Consider the following 16,172-nt stretch of genomic DNA (forward strand, 5'->3'; position numbering starts at 1 on the left):
TATATACATATATATATATATATATATATATATATATGTTGAGTATTTATGAGGGTTTATTTTAAAACCTGAAACTTTGCTAAAATTGCTAATTGTTTCCAGTAGTTTTTTGGATGATTTCTTGGGATTCTCTAGGTGGACCATCATGTCATCTGCAAAGAGTGAGAGTTTTGTCTTTTCCTTCCCAATTCTAATTCCTTCAATTACTTTTTATTCTCTAATTGCTGAAGCTAGCATTTCTAATACAATATTGAATAGTAGTGGTGATAATTGGCTTTATATTCTTAATCTGACTGGAAGATCTCTACTGATCTCTATGCTAATTGAATTATTTTTAGCACTTCAGTCCTTAGATAATACATTTGTTATCCAAAATAGTATCAAGATGGATGAACTACTGATTGCATTCTCATAATCCTGCTTAGTCAATTAGTTACCTGTGGAATTCCTGGGAACTAAAGAAAAGTTAAGCATCTTTACTATGCATCATAAAAACCTTTTATATAAGAAGGAGAAGCTTGTGTTCTACCTTGGGAGATGTTTTGAGTCATACTTTCCCAACCTTTGATACTAAGTTGAGACAACAAGCAATCTTCCTTCCTGCAACTCTCCTGAGACTTTCAGAGATTAATAATATCTAAACTTTCCCACTAGCACTTTGGGGAACTACTGTCTTTCCTTTCTCTCAGCACTTTTTTTCTACTAGCATATGCCTGATAATTAGTGGATACTGAACTCAAGACATAGATGTAAAGAATATCTCATTTCATTCCAACAATCCTGGAACTGTACTAAAAAGAAAATGCTGTAATAAAATACATATATATATATACACACACACACACACACACACACACACACACACACACACACACAATGTGGTTATCACAAATCACTCATTTAGAGGGAAATTGCCATTGCCATTAAATGTAGAGTATATTAAATGTACCCCTCTACATAGGTGTATGATCAATGAATGAATTCAAGTATGATCAATTTATGATCTAAATGAGTGAATAGTGGCATAAACAGTCTTTTTCTTCATTAGCATTCTTTGAACTCCTAGGCTCTAAATTCAACATGTAAAATGATACTAATAGGAAGAAAATTATATTATCTTTTAGCATTATGTAACAAATTTTTGTTTTCAACAAAAATCAATTTTGAGAAATGACATACATTTGTATGTATATATGTACAAATGTGTACAGACATATATTTATAGATATATATATATAGAATATTTCATTAATTCTCACAAGACTGTGAGGTAAGCACCATCATCATCATCACCATCATAATCATTTTATAAGTAAAAAGATGTTACTGAGGTTAAAGGACTAAGCCAGGGTTCCACAACTAGTAAATATTTGAGAAAAGTTTCAAACCCAAATTTTCATGGCACATTATTCACTATGCGACCTAACTTAAATGGAATCAATAGAATTAAAAATCATCCATTCAATCAGTAAGCATTTATTAAGTTCTTAAAATGCACATGAATAAAGCTTTGGGCCTGGAAGCAAGAAAAACTGATTCCAAGTCTGGCCTCAGACACTTACTAGCTATGCAACTGAGTCTTAGTTTCTTCATCTGTTAAATGAGTTGAAGAAGAAAATGGAAAACTATTTCAATATTTTTTCCAAGTAAGCCACAAATGAGATCATGAAGAATCAGACACAACTGAACAAAAACAAATAATATGTGTTAGTGACTATGCTAAGTGTTGGGGAAAGAAAAAAGTCATAAAACCATCCTTGCCCACAAGGAGCTCCCAATCTAATAGAAAAGATAAAGAAAATGAATATGAAAAAACAAGCTACAGGCAGGATAAGTACAAAGCAATTAAAAGAGGAAAATTAAAAGGATTAGGAAGTATTATGAAAGGCTTCCTGCAAAAAAAAATGGTATTTTGGGGGGGTCTTGAGGAAAACCAGGAAATACAGTTGTTGTGAGTGAGCATTCCAGGAAGTCAGGGCAAACAGGGAAAATGCCTAGAATCAAAGGATGTAGTAGTTTGTGTCACAGCAAGGAAACAAGTGCCAGTGAAACAAAAAGTATGTAGCAGGGGATAAGGTGCAAGAAGAATGAAAAGGTTGTGGGGTTTGGGAGAGTACATTATTAATGGCTTTCAACAACAAACAGGATTTTGCTTTTGATACTGGAGGTGATGTTTGTCTTTCATTTTCAAAGAGAACCAATGAAATCATGGGGTGATGTACTGACTGGTGACTGAATTGGATTTAAATGAGGTTGAGTTGCACAAAGTCAGTTTCACTCTCTTCCAAAGACATCAGAATCCAGTGTTAAAACAAAAAGCAGAGTGACTAGCAATGGCCCGAAAAATGCAATGGAGGACCTTGACATATTCAATGTTTGACCAAGCTTTAAGCACTCTGCAGCTTCTGATCCTACCACCTTCATGGCCTGTGGAACAAAATGTTCTCAACTGCCCATTCTGCAGGGGGAACCTTCACATGCTTAGAGCAGAAACATCTCCCTAATTCACCACTGGTTTTAGGCCTTTTGGTTTCTCCAGCTGATTTACTCCTCTGTCAAGATATTTTAACTGAATTAATTACACATACAAAAGTTTCTTGGAACTATAGGTAAGAGTGGATGAATCAGGAGAGTACCAAAGGTGGATGAGCAAAAGAAGCCTTGGTAAGCCACCATACCAAAGATGCTAATCCTCCCTTAATGCCCTATATATAATAACCTCTCCATTCTGGATAGTCCTTTGACTTTTTTTGTATACCCAATACTTAGCTTAGTGACTTGAACATAGTGTTTATTTTTGTTCAGCCTTTTTTTTTGTTGTTGAAATTCAAGTGTATGTTTTAATACAAATGTATTTTTTTCTATTTTTAATTCTTTCTACCCCAGCTACATGCAAAAGCAAGTTTCAACCTTTACTTTCTAAAGCCTTGAGTTTCAAATTCTCTCTCTTTCTCCCACCTCACTCCCTGCTTTAAGAAAGCAAGCTTAGTGTAGATTAAAAATGTGTAGTCATGAAATACACTACTACAGTAGTCATTATGGAAATGTAAACATATCCCCCCCCCCAAGAAAGAGAAACTTCAAGAAAAATAAAGTGGAAAAAATGTGTGCTTCAGTCTGTAGTCAGACACCATCAGTTCTTTCTTGAAGATGGATAACATTCTTTATCATAAGTCCATCAGAGAAATTGCTTCAATAATTTTTCCCATAGTTGCTATTGCTAGCTGTATTTCCTTCCATCCTATTCCCCTCATCCCCATTTACTCTATTCTCTCTCTCCTTTCACCCTGTCCCTCCTCAAAAGTGTGTTATATCTGAACACCCTCTCTCACAGCCTTCCCTATCTTCAAACACCTGCACCCCTCTCCCCTCCCCAATCCCCTTTCTCCCATCACTTTCCGCTCCTATTTTCTTCTAGGGTAAGATAGAATTCTCTATCCAATTAAGTGTTTATGTTATTTCCTCTCTAAACCACTTCTGATGAGAATGATGATTCACTCACCCCCACTCACATCTCACCCCCCCTTCACTCCACTGCAAAAGCTTTTTGTCTCTTTTATGCAAAATAACTTACCCCATTCTACCTCTCCTTTACCCATCTCCCAGTACAGTCCTTTCTTGCCCATTTTCTTTATTTTTTTAATCTATTATACCTTCAAATTCAACTCCCTCCTCTTCCTTGTCTACATATGTTCCTTACCAGTCTCATATTCCTATGCAGGAAAATAAACAGTTCAGTGTCTTTAAGTCCCTCATAATTTATCTTTCCCTTTGACTATCTCTATGCTTCACCTGAGTCCTATACTGGAAGATCAAACATTCTCTTCAGCTCTGGTCATTTCATCAGGAAAGTTTGAAAGTCTTCTATTTCATTGAATATCCATCTGGGTAGTTAATTCTTGGTTGTAATCCAAGGTTTTTTGGCTTCCAGGATATCATACTCTAAACCCTACTAGCCCTTAATGTAGAAATTGCTAAATCTTGTGTTATCCTGAACATAGCTCCATGATATTTGAATTGTTTCTTTTTCGCTGCTCATATTTTCTCTTTGACTTAGGAGTTCTGAAATTTGGCTATAATATTCTTGGCAGTATTCATTTTAGGATTTCTTTCAGGAGGTGATCTCTTTCATCTGGATTCTTTCATGTTCAGTCTTCTGATGAGTCCCTTGGTCTTTTTTTCAAGAACAGAAATTCTTCACTGTGTCTGTGTATGTGTGTGTGTGTGTGTGTGTGTGTGTGCTGAAATTTGAGTTAGAAGAGAGGAAAAATTAAGTTTTAGTAAAATAAATTCAATCATAATTCCCAAAATTTTAGGAAAAAATACTATAGGCTTTAGTTCAAATGTTAGATTCAAATTCAAAAGTCTTTTTTCTCACCTGAAGCTATTTATCCAAGCCATGATACCTCACACACACTGAGTTGACTAGGAAAAATGATAACTCTGGAGATTTCTAAGCATAAATAAATAAATAAATAAATAGCAAGCTATCTTTTTCAAATAATTTAGAATCATGGATCCCCAAATGTCTGATCTCTTACTCACTAAGAAATTGAGCAAAATAAAGACTGCAGGGCAGGGGTAAGGGAGTTATTATAGCAGTGTTTTTTCAGGGAATACATTCATACAATAGACAGATTAGTCAATTCTCATCTCTTTAGAATTTACTGTTAAACAGTGTACAGATTTCAGGATTATCAACAGGAAAACTTTGTTAAATGGCACAAACTATGTCAAGTGTACATAAGAATAATAAAAATTTAAATTAAATTAAATTTCTTAGTAATTTTAAAAAGGAGAATCAAAATTCTTATTTGACATCTTTTAAAATAAGTTTTCTTTTGTTTGTCAACATTTCCCTCAAAATCCCTCTCTTTCCCTTTCTAGAGAGCAATAACATATAACAGACTATTTTTAAGGCCATTAAGAGAAAGGGAAAAGGAGAGTAAAACACTTGCAATATGGAGTAACTGTGAACCTCCTATCTCCACTAAGGGGTACATTGGAAATAGTTTCTCATATCTTCAATTTTCAGATATACTTGTTCTTTATAATTTTGCAACTTGATTTTTTATTGTATTGTAGGTTTTCTCCATTTAGATTATTATTTCTGCGTATATTATGTTCCTGGATTTGATTATTTCATTCTGTGTCAGCTCATCATAAATCTTTTCATGCTTCTTTATATTCATCATTAATCATTACTTACCACAAAGTGATATCCCATTTACATTCATATACTTCAATTTCTTTAGCCACTTTCCAAAAACTGGGAATTACTTCCCATATTTTCTAATCACAAAAGCCTGCCATAAATATTTTGGCGTATGTGGGGACTTTCTTTTTATCAAGGACATCCTTAGGCTATAAACTCATTAATGGAATCTCTGAGTCAAAGATTATGGATATTTTCATCATTGTATTTCTATAATTGCAAATTTCAGAGAAGTTATACCAATTCACAACTCCACCAACACATCTATGTATTTATCTGCCAACAATTCTCCAACATTAATTACCATTCTTTTTCATCTTGAACAATTTTCTGAATATAAGAGGATTGGAAGATTATTTTGATTTGAATGTCTTTTTTTGAGGTATTACTTCTTATAGATTTGATTCCTTGTAATTTTTCTTTTGAGAATTGAGGTGCATATTCTCAGAACACTAAGCAATTAAAGAATGATTGTGGGGTGGGGTAGCTAGGTGGCGCAGTGGATAAAGCACCAGCCCTGGAGTCAGGAGTGCCTGGGTTCAAATCCAGTCTCAGGTGTTTAATAATTACCTAGCTGTGTGGCCTGGGCAATCCACTTAACCACATTTGCCTTGCAAAAATCTAAAAAAAAAGAATGATTGTTAGTTATACATTTATATTTTCAGATATACAAATACATAATGTAAGGATAAGCACACACACATTCTTGTTAAGTGGAAAGACAAACAGAAGTCATTTATAAAGCTAATTTTCATTAAAGACAAATGTTATCTTTCTGTTTCACTAAATCATATCTTAGCAAACCCACCTTTTGCCTTTAGGTCTCAGAAAACTTGCCTTTGCAATCCACTCGATGCTGAAATATAGTCTTCTATAACTTAGATTTTATTTTAAGTATATCTGAGCACAAATCTCCACAGAAATGACAGATCATGATGTGTGTATCATACAAGAATACAAGGATAAGGAACATATATGTATAGATGTGTATATACATGTATAAGTGCATATATAGTTATATGTAAATATGTATGTGTGTAAATAAAAGATATACAGACAAGCTTTAGCTATAATTAGATGCACATATGTTATATGTATCTATGAATACATACAAAGTTAGGTAAATACCTATATTCATACATGTATATAGACTTTTAGGTATAAAGATATTTTGTTTTTACATTTTATTTCTGAATAAATACCTGTTCTTCCTCTACCCAGAGAGATAACCCTTAAAAAAGGGAGAAAGAAAGAAAAAGGAACAGCAATGAAAAGAAAGGGGAAATGAGAAGACACAAGAAAAGAAAGAAGAGAGAAATGAAAGGACACAAGAAAGAAAAGAAGGGGGGCAGCTAGATGGTCCAGTGAATAGAGCACCAGCCCTGGAGTCAGGAGGACCTGAGTTCAAATCTGATCTCAGATAATTAATAATTACCTAGCTGTGTAACCTTGGACAAGTCACTTAACCCCATTGCCTTAAATTAAATAAATAACTAAAAAGATTAAAATGTCAGCAGAAAATATTTTTCAAAGAAAAGAAGAATTGGAGTGAGGGAAGAAGGAAGCAAAGAGAAGAGAGTAGAATGAAAAAGAAGAAAGTAGAGAGGGGAAGGGAGGAGAAGGCATAATAGGAGAGAGACAAGAGGAGGTAATTTGGCAAAAGCAACTTACACATAGACCAGCTTTGACTGTACATACAATGTTCCACAATCATACACACTATCTATTTCAAGAAGGACTTTTTTCATCTTCTCTCAAAGCTTGACCAGTACAATTAAAGCATTCAATTTTTATTGCTTTATTCTTTCCATTTATATTGTAATAGACATTGTATATATTGTTTTCCTATTCTGCTTACTTTACTTTGCATAAATTCAATGATCTTCACATGCTTCTATGTATTTTTGATACTCATTGTCTCTATTGGGGTAATAATAGTCATTTTTTCAAGTATAATTTATTTAGCTATTTCCCATCAATAATCAATGACTTTATTTCTAGTTATTTCTTAGCAAGAAGTATTACTATCAATGTGGTATTTTAAATAGAATCTTGATTTATGCATTTGGCTTCTTTAAAGTATGTATCTTTAACCAACACACTAAAAAGGATCTTGGTAGTAGCTACTTCAATGAGAACTGCATCAAAGACCTATGTATTTTATTAAATTATCTTTCAGCAGCAACTTCCTCTGGGTTCATCTTCATTCTAAAGGATGTTTAATCAGTGAGACAGCTTACTGAATTAACCTATGCATTAACCTTATTACTGAATGTATAATTCCCACCTCTCTAACTTCCTTTCTTTCAGAAGGAGTTTTGGAGAAGGCCAATGTAGATAGGAAGGCTCTAAAATGAAGATCTTTCCCACTCCTTATGGAATAAAGTGGGGGGGGAGGGAATTAGGAGAGAGGAAAATAAGTTAGGTATATATAGAAAGGAAAAGGGCAAAAAGAGCTATAACTAGGGTCAAACAATTGGAAGGCTGCCCAAGGATTTCAAAATTAACGAAAACTGAGAATCATTTTACTTTTTTAGCTAATAGAAACATCTGAACATAACACCTATATGGCAAAAATAAATGGCTAAAATAGAAATATACCAGATTGGAGTTTTTCTCCACTCTTCAGGGATTGTGTTCTGGGGTCTCTTTTTTTTTCATGAAATCTCGTTTCCTAATGTCTGGTGTTTTTTAGTTCTTTAGGAACATTTTATGTTGATACTCTTAGTCTAATAATTGTTTAATATGATTTTAGGGACAAATAACTCTCAAGATGAGCAGATCTCCTCAAGTTCCTCCCTCTTCCCACAGCATAATGGTTAATGGAGCTAAAGAAAGATTGGTGATTTTAGTTATGGGGTTTTGGTGACTAAAATGTTGAAATCCGGGTTTTTAGAAACTTTTGATTTGCTTTCTCTGACATATTAATGGATTTTTTTTTACCTTGAAGTGATGCTACCTGAATTTAATTAAACTCATTCAAATATTGTGTGTTCGGATGACATTTCAAACCTGAATCATCTTATTTCAAATAACTCAGAAACAGCTATCTCATTTACAATTACTTTTGAAAAAACCCCTGGCTAAAAATGCCAAGAGCATCACCAATGATGGTGTGCTAACAGATTGACCCATCAAAAATATGAACAATTGCTTTTTGTGAATGCTTTGTTGTGTTCTGAACATATCAATCTTACAGTTTCATAACAATAATCCTAAGGCCCTTCCGAGCTGGAGATTTTGGAAAACCCTTTAATCATTTTATTGAAAATATACAGAATGAGATAGAACTGTAAAACAAACAAGAGAGTTATTAAAGGAACAATTTGATGTCCCTTTTCAGAATCTCAATGTACTAACAAATTTCTAGTAAAATAGAAATGAAATTTGGAAGAGATCTTGAACATCATCAGATTCAATTGTTTCCTTGTGCTGATCAGGAAATAGTCTCAAAATGCTAAAATTATTTGATCTCAATCACATAGGGAGTAAGGGGAAGAACCAAAGTGAAGACCCATGTCTTTGAATTCCAAATGTTGTTCTCTTTCCCCAAATCCCTTTACTAAACTATAAAAATCTCATGTGGGTAAAGACCATGTTAAATTTAAACTTTGTAACTCCTCCTGATTCTAACCTCAAAATGTATGTTTGTTTGAAAGAATAAAATTGGAGGCATCCAATCCTTGGCTCCCACAAGGATATTCAATAAATCTATGTAAGAAAGAAATAATATATATACTTGTCTCTTTTTCTCATTTAGAACTAGTCTTGTTCACTTTCCAACTAAAATGGCAGACTTTGTAATGCATACTGTAAGCTGTGTTATATTTTTGCTTTTGGAATGTAGATGTCACCCACCTACCATTAGACACCTTTTTTATAGTCACCACAACTGCCTGCAAGGCAGAACAAGAGATGAATAACCATTTCCCCATTCCCTTTTTACTGGATTCTGGCTTTCCTCCCTTCCTCTGTGATAGTAGGAAAAGGAAGAGAAGAGAAATATATAGAAGATAGCATCAGGATAGTATATTGAGTTGATAACACACATGACTAAAAAGTGATTATGCTAAGCTTCAATCAAATAAATTAATATTTTGTCTCCAGTTTAAGTATTTTTCTTTATCTGGGAGTTCACATTTTCAACATTGGTTCCTTTATGTTTGGTAACTATGGCTTGCACTGATGATATAACACATGCTGACACCAAATATCAATTCTAGGTAAATCCAATTAAGCCCAGAAGCAAAACAGCTGGATTAGCAGTTCCCTGCATAAATTATTTTTCTTCCATTTACTTTGTCTTTTTGCAAATGAGCCTTTTAAGATGAAAAAATTTAGTTATCAGTTTCCCCATTCCCTATTAATCTTGGAAGGCTAAAATAAAGCCTAAAAAAAAGTAAGACTCAGAGATTTCCTTTTTATGCTCCTAATGTATTTTATATGATTAAGGCTCCTAACTAATCTCCCTTGATCACATATGGACTTCCTGTTTGGGAGGGAAGGTCATCAGAAGCCCATTTAATGTGGTATCCTAATAAGAAATTTTTCTCCCCAAAGGCTAAACTGCTACATAATTTTTTGCTCTTTAGAAGTCCTTTGGTTTCATTCCTTTTCCACAAAAATACAGCTAGTAAAGTAAATAAAGGCAATTTAACAGCTAAGGTGTTCAAGATAATGTGTTCATTGCTGCTAAATTGAAATAATACACACAGACAATCATAGACAAAGAGGTATTTGGTCTGTTCTTTCATTAAGGTCTATGAAATAAGTGACATTACTTTTGTAGATATTCTGATGGCCATTATTGATTATTATAATTGTGATTCCATTAAAGACACACCAAATAAAAGATACATTTGTGGGGCATCAAAAGAGAATAAATATGTGTTGTAGTTGTAGTTCTCAAAAGATTTATTGACTCAAAAAATCTTTATATTTTAATGGTCAATAGATTCCATTTGTTTAAAAAAAGGGAAAAGATTGATGTTGCAATTTAAGAGAAAACTTAATTTAAAATCTATGACCTCTTAGGGAAGCTTCTTTTTCCTCTGCCTATCCTGATTCTCAATCGTGGGAAAGATAAAATACCATTAGAAAATGAAACACGATGCTATTCAGTTTTAAGACTCAAAGTATAGCTTTCATTTTTTGAGAGAAAAGGGTTTTATTATAATTTTTGAATGAAGCCTTTTATTTAAAAAAAAATAATTGCAACCTTATTATTTAAATCGAAGTCTTGTAGATAGAATCAATACAATACAACAGTTGAAAGACTTTAAGAGATCAGATATCCCTATCAACCTACTTGAACTGAAACAAGGTTAAGATGTGGCAAGGGATAAAATTCTAGACTTAAGAAGACAAATATACCTCCAAATACTTACTATCTATGTGATCTTATTAAGTTACTTAATAACTCTTCATCCCAGTTTCTTTATCTTTAAAATAGCTATAATAATGGTACTTGTTTCACAAGGTGATATTAAAGATACAGGAAGATATATATAAAAAAGCTATGGATCTTAAAGTTTATAAATATGTATTTTATTTGTGGCCACTTGAAGTGATAGTTCAATGACTTCTTTGGCTATTAAGGCATGAATTATGTGGGAATTTTTTAAAAGTAAAAAAGTAGCTACTTCCTAAAGAAAAGATGATACAATTCATTTAGTGCAAAGGTTTCTGGACTTAGTAGAACTGAGTTCAGATTTCCACTCTGTAATTGCAATTTATGACCTGTTTGACATTTTTCTCTTATCCATAAAAATTAGGGGGGGGGGGTTGAAATGGGATAGAGTTAACTAAGATGATTTCTACAATCTCTCATAGCTTTAAATCCTATGATCATATGAATGTTAAAGTTAGAACAAAGTAGAAATAATCTGGGAAAGAGATGGGTCTAGACCCAGCTATGATAAAGTCTTATACCTTCTTTGGGCAATATTCACAAATTAACTCTCAAGATGTCTAACAAAATCATATTTTGAATAATGTCTTTGTAAAGAGTTATGCTCTAAAATAGACTAGAATGCATGGTGGCAACCTGCTTGTTATACTTTGATTTAATGCAGTGTGATGTAGCTTATTAAACCAATCTCTGCCACAAGTGGAAAATGTGTGGCATCCTGGGAAGGCATTTCATCCATTGTGACTTATGTTGCAGTTAGTTTTCCTGAGTAAATTATATGGCATTGGAGAGCAACAGCTAAAGAAGAGCAATACATAAAAAAAATTTTTACCAGCATACAGTGATGGTGTTTTGATTTTAAAATATATTCCTTTCTAAAACTCTGTTTCAAACATGAAATGTGTTGTGTTTTTTTTCCAGCAAAAACTATCATTTAATTGGTGAAATGCACAAATTTCCAGCTGAGGTACATTCAAAAAAATTTACAATGATGCCCTGAAGGCAGAAACAAAATCACTCTTTCTGCTATAAAAATCTGAGTCTACTAAAAGGAAATGACCAAATTTCACCTAAGAAATTTTTAGAATAGATTCAAAAACATTGAACATCACCATTAAACAATTGCTACTTACCCTCATACTTGGATCAAGTGTCAATTTCTAATACACGCATGGTAAGACTATCGCAAGAAACATGAAAATATCCCTATAAAAAAACTAAGGATTTTAAAAATTACTTTGCACTTTTTCCCTAGCAGATTATGATGGATACTTTTGGTTCCAAGTAGGCTATTCAAGAGAAAAGAGTCAAACAATCAATAGGAAAAATCCAAAAGATTTTGAAACTTGGAAGCAGGGCCAGGAGAATCCAAAAAACTGAGAGATAAACAGAGATATAGACACAAGCACTAAAAAAACAGACAGAGAACTAAATACCCTGAGAGAGAGAGTAAGAGAGAGAGAGAGAGAGAGAGAGAGAGAGATAATTTGTCAAATTAAAATAATTTCAATATATAACTTAGAAAGTGATATGATTAGAGTTTCAGACCTGGATTTAGGAAAAACTGAGTTCATATCTCTCTTCAGACACTTACTAGTTGTATAACCCTGGCAAAGTCACTTAGTCACTCTCTTTAACCCATTTTTCCATTTCTTTAAAATGGGGATAATGCACCTACTTCCCAAGATTGTTTCGAGGAGTAAATGAAAGTGTAACCGAAAAACATTTAGCATGGTATCTGGTAGATAGTAAGCACTATATAAATATTAGTTGTTTTTATTTGTAATAATAAAAATTATTAATATCTTTTTGATCAAGGTAAAAAATTATGCACATGCATTACAATGATTTCAAAAAGAAAAAGAGGTAATAATTCTAACCATCAATAAAAATGCCAATAATCAATTCTAGGGGCTAACAAATTTCACCCTGAGAATTTTGTGGATTTCACGAGTGTAGGCAAAGATACAAAACTATCATCAAATAAAAGTCTGTATTAGCATCTAAATTAATTTTTTAATTAACTTACTACCAACATAAAATGAAGGGAAGGAATTAGGAAAGGAGATATGGAAGGAAGGAAAGAGGGAAGGAAGCAAGGAAAGAAGGAAAGAAAGATGAAAGAGGAAGGGAGGGAGGGAAGAAGGAAAGGGGAGAGAGAGAGAGAGAGAAGAAAGGGTAATTCTAATAGCAATATAGAAAACTTGTAAATAACCCATATAGCTCACTGGTTTCAAATCAATGTCAAGAAATTCAGAGGAAGACACTAACAGTGTGTAGCTTTCTATTAGCCAATATAGTGAATAGCTAATCAATGGGAGGGAAAAGGGAAACAGGATTAGTCTTATTTCTGTAAGATTTTTTTAGGGTTTTTTTTTTTATGTAAGGCAAACGGGGTTAAGTGGCTTGCCCAAGGCCACACAGCTAGGTAATTATTAAGTGTCTGAGACCAGATTTGAACCCAGGTACTCCTGACTCCAGGGCCGGTGCTTTATCCACTATGCCACCTAGCCGCCCTTTCTGTAAGATTTTTAAATTTGACAAGACATTTGTAAACTTGAGATGGTCAACTTTGCATAGGGAAAAGCAAGTATAGTTGAGTTGATAACTTCATTGTAAAAGAGTAGATGTATTGATTAAATAATAAATGTATTCAAATATATTTCTGATGTCCTGCAGTAAAAGAAACAATAATCCAGGAGCCTCAGAGATATAAATCCCTGCTACTAACATCTCAGTTCACTGAAAGTAAAAGATAAGAGATTAGAAACTGGATCTGAAGTGAATGAGTTCAAACACTAGACTCTGCTACTTGATACCAATATCAATTTATATGTCATATAATTTCTCTGAACTTCACTTTTTTTAAAGAATATTGCAAGGCAAATAGGGTTAAGTGGTTTGCCTAAGGCCACACAGGTAGGTAATTATTAAGTGTCTGAGGCTGGGTTTGAAATCAGGTACTCCTGACTCCAGGGCTGGTGTTCTATCCACTGCCCCACCTAGCCGCCCCACTTTTTTTTTCTTTTTTAATGAGATGGTAGGTTTATACCAGTTTTGACAATTCAAATAGAAATGGATACTACTAAGCCATGAATAAGTACCCCTCCAGGTCACATATTGACTTAGAAAAACACATAACATTATATGTACTTTAGTGCATTTTTATTTATTTTGCTAAATGTTTCTAAATTACATTTTATTGTGTTTCAGGTTTCATTTAGTAATGCTTTTAGCTGTATGTTGTGTGCTTGATATCCTTAGACTAGATCACTTCAATAGTTTTTTCAGCAGTAAGATCATGAAGCTATGATTAAAAAAAAAGAAATATTGTAAAATGATATATAGTAGGATCAATGTATTGCTACTCATAGTGACATTATTGTATTCTCTTAATATATTGTCTATGTTCTTCATGAAAATATTCAGATTACAGAGTAGTTATTGTAGTTATTATATACCCACAGGAAACTGAATGAGGTACAAAGATCTGATTGCTTTATCTGTCTATGTTTATCATGATATACCAAAGAAGAAAACAAAACTGGCCAGCCAGTATTTTGAAAAGGCATAGGCCCACAATTTCCATGCCTTACTTTTTCGAATAAAAATTTTCAAATATTCAACATAGCCAAATGGGATACAATTATACATAAATATATACATGTATATATATATATATATATATATATATATATATGTATGTATGTATATATACATATATGTATATTCTACTCCCCAACCTTCAATAAGGAAAATCAATATTTTAAGTCAAACAACTCTATTTCTTTGGTTCTTTGAAAAAACATCAAAAGAAACAAATACATAGGGAGCAGTTAGTTCAACAAACAAGATTTTATCAATAATCATTGGCAATAAAATACAAAATCAGACTTCTGACACTTTATGAACGATTGTTTTGGCAATTATGCTTTTATGATGTTCAAACATTCAACTGAAGACTTATTGGATACCTACTATGTATCAAGCCCTGACGATGCAACGAAATAAAACAAAACAAAACATTCCTGCTCTTATGTTGTTTTAAGAAAAGGAAAAACATGAATGCAAGGTAATCACCCAAAATCTTAGTGCAGCTTTATTTTTTAATGTAATTTTCATATATTTTGCAAATATTTCCAAATTACATTTTAATCTAGTTCAACCTGCTCTCTGGAATGTTGCCTGAATGTATTTAACACCTCTCATTTAAGGCAAAAACCTTAGGACTTATACACCATGTCATGAGCATATTGAATGGATTTTCTGTGGAAGATGTAAGGGAAAATATGGATGAGATTTACGCAGTATAAGAAGGTACAAAAGGGTTGTGAAGTGTTCTAAAGGAAGAAAATCTCACATTGATGAGATCTAAGATCCACTGAAGTATGATAGGATTTAAAACTGTAAGGAGACTTTGTAAATCATTCAATCCAGCCCTGAATTTCATAGGTTTGGTGAGGTGGAGAAAATTTCAGGAAATTTCCCATGGTAAAATTGGAAATAAGTAGCAGAATGTAGATTTGACCCTAGGTTGATTTTAATGCAAACTCTTATTAATATTCCACTAGCCATCCTAGTTTGGAAATACTTATTTTATGGATACAGTTCCTTAAAACATCAGGCATTAATTCAATTATTCTTTGTTGATAATGAGAATCCAGGCTGAACGTGAGATGAAGATCTCTGTTTGGCTATTCTGCTCCCATCTAATGATCATAGGATTATAGATTTAGAGTTTGGAAGGTTAAAGCAGTTTTATTAAAAATTAAAACTACCTTAAGACCTTCAGAATATGCTGTATAATGCAAATTAGGGAATGGGGATAACAAAGGAGAAACATGGTATAGGGAATGCTGATACCTGTACAGATGCAGAAAAGAGGATGGGAAGAGGTGGTATATGAGTTGAAGGAATATAAAGAATTGGAAAGATAGTCATGGGTGGTGAAAGTGCATTCCAGACAGGACTGCCTGAATAAATGAAAAAAGGTTGAATTTTCATGATGAAGTACCATTGATCAGGAGAGTGATATGTGGCATGTGCTCATATTTTAGTATTTTGAAAGTTCAGGACCTTCCCTTTTCCTGTTGTTGTTGTATTGATTTTGCACAGCCACTTCCAAAAAGAAAAATGTTTCTCTTATTGATATGTCTGATTTACTCTTATGGTTTATTGTCAGGAAATGATCATGTCATAGCCATTCTCAATACTCCCTATTCAGTTATTCAATGAACCAGAATCATTAGCTGCAAATATTGTGAAACTATTTGGCCATCTTTTGACCATTGTTATGCTATGAAGCTGATTGATTACTCTAATAAATGATAGACAGCACCCTAGTCACCTTCATAGCAGGCATTACTACAAATTGTATTACTATCTATTTGGCTTCAGTACTTAGTCACAAAGGAAACCAGTGGCAAATTGTATCTGATAATAGACTTCAATTGCCTTTAATGACTTTGTTTGTTCATGCAAGAGCAAGATGCTTAACATATTGCAGTGAATTCAATTCTTTTTCAAAGTTCCTCTAAATAGATATCT

The sequence above is a fragment of the Macrotis lagotis genome, chromosome X, assembly GCF_037893015.1.
Source record: "Macrotis lagotis isolate mMagLag1 chromosome X, bilby.v1.9.chrom.fasta, whole genome shotgun sequence".
Taxonomy (NCBI): Eukaryota; Metazoa; Chordata; class Mammalia; order Peramelemorphia; family Peramelidae; genus Macrotis; species Macrotis lagotis.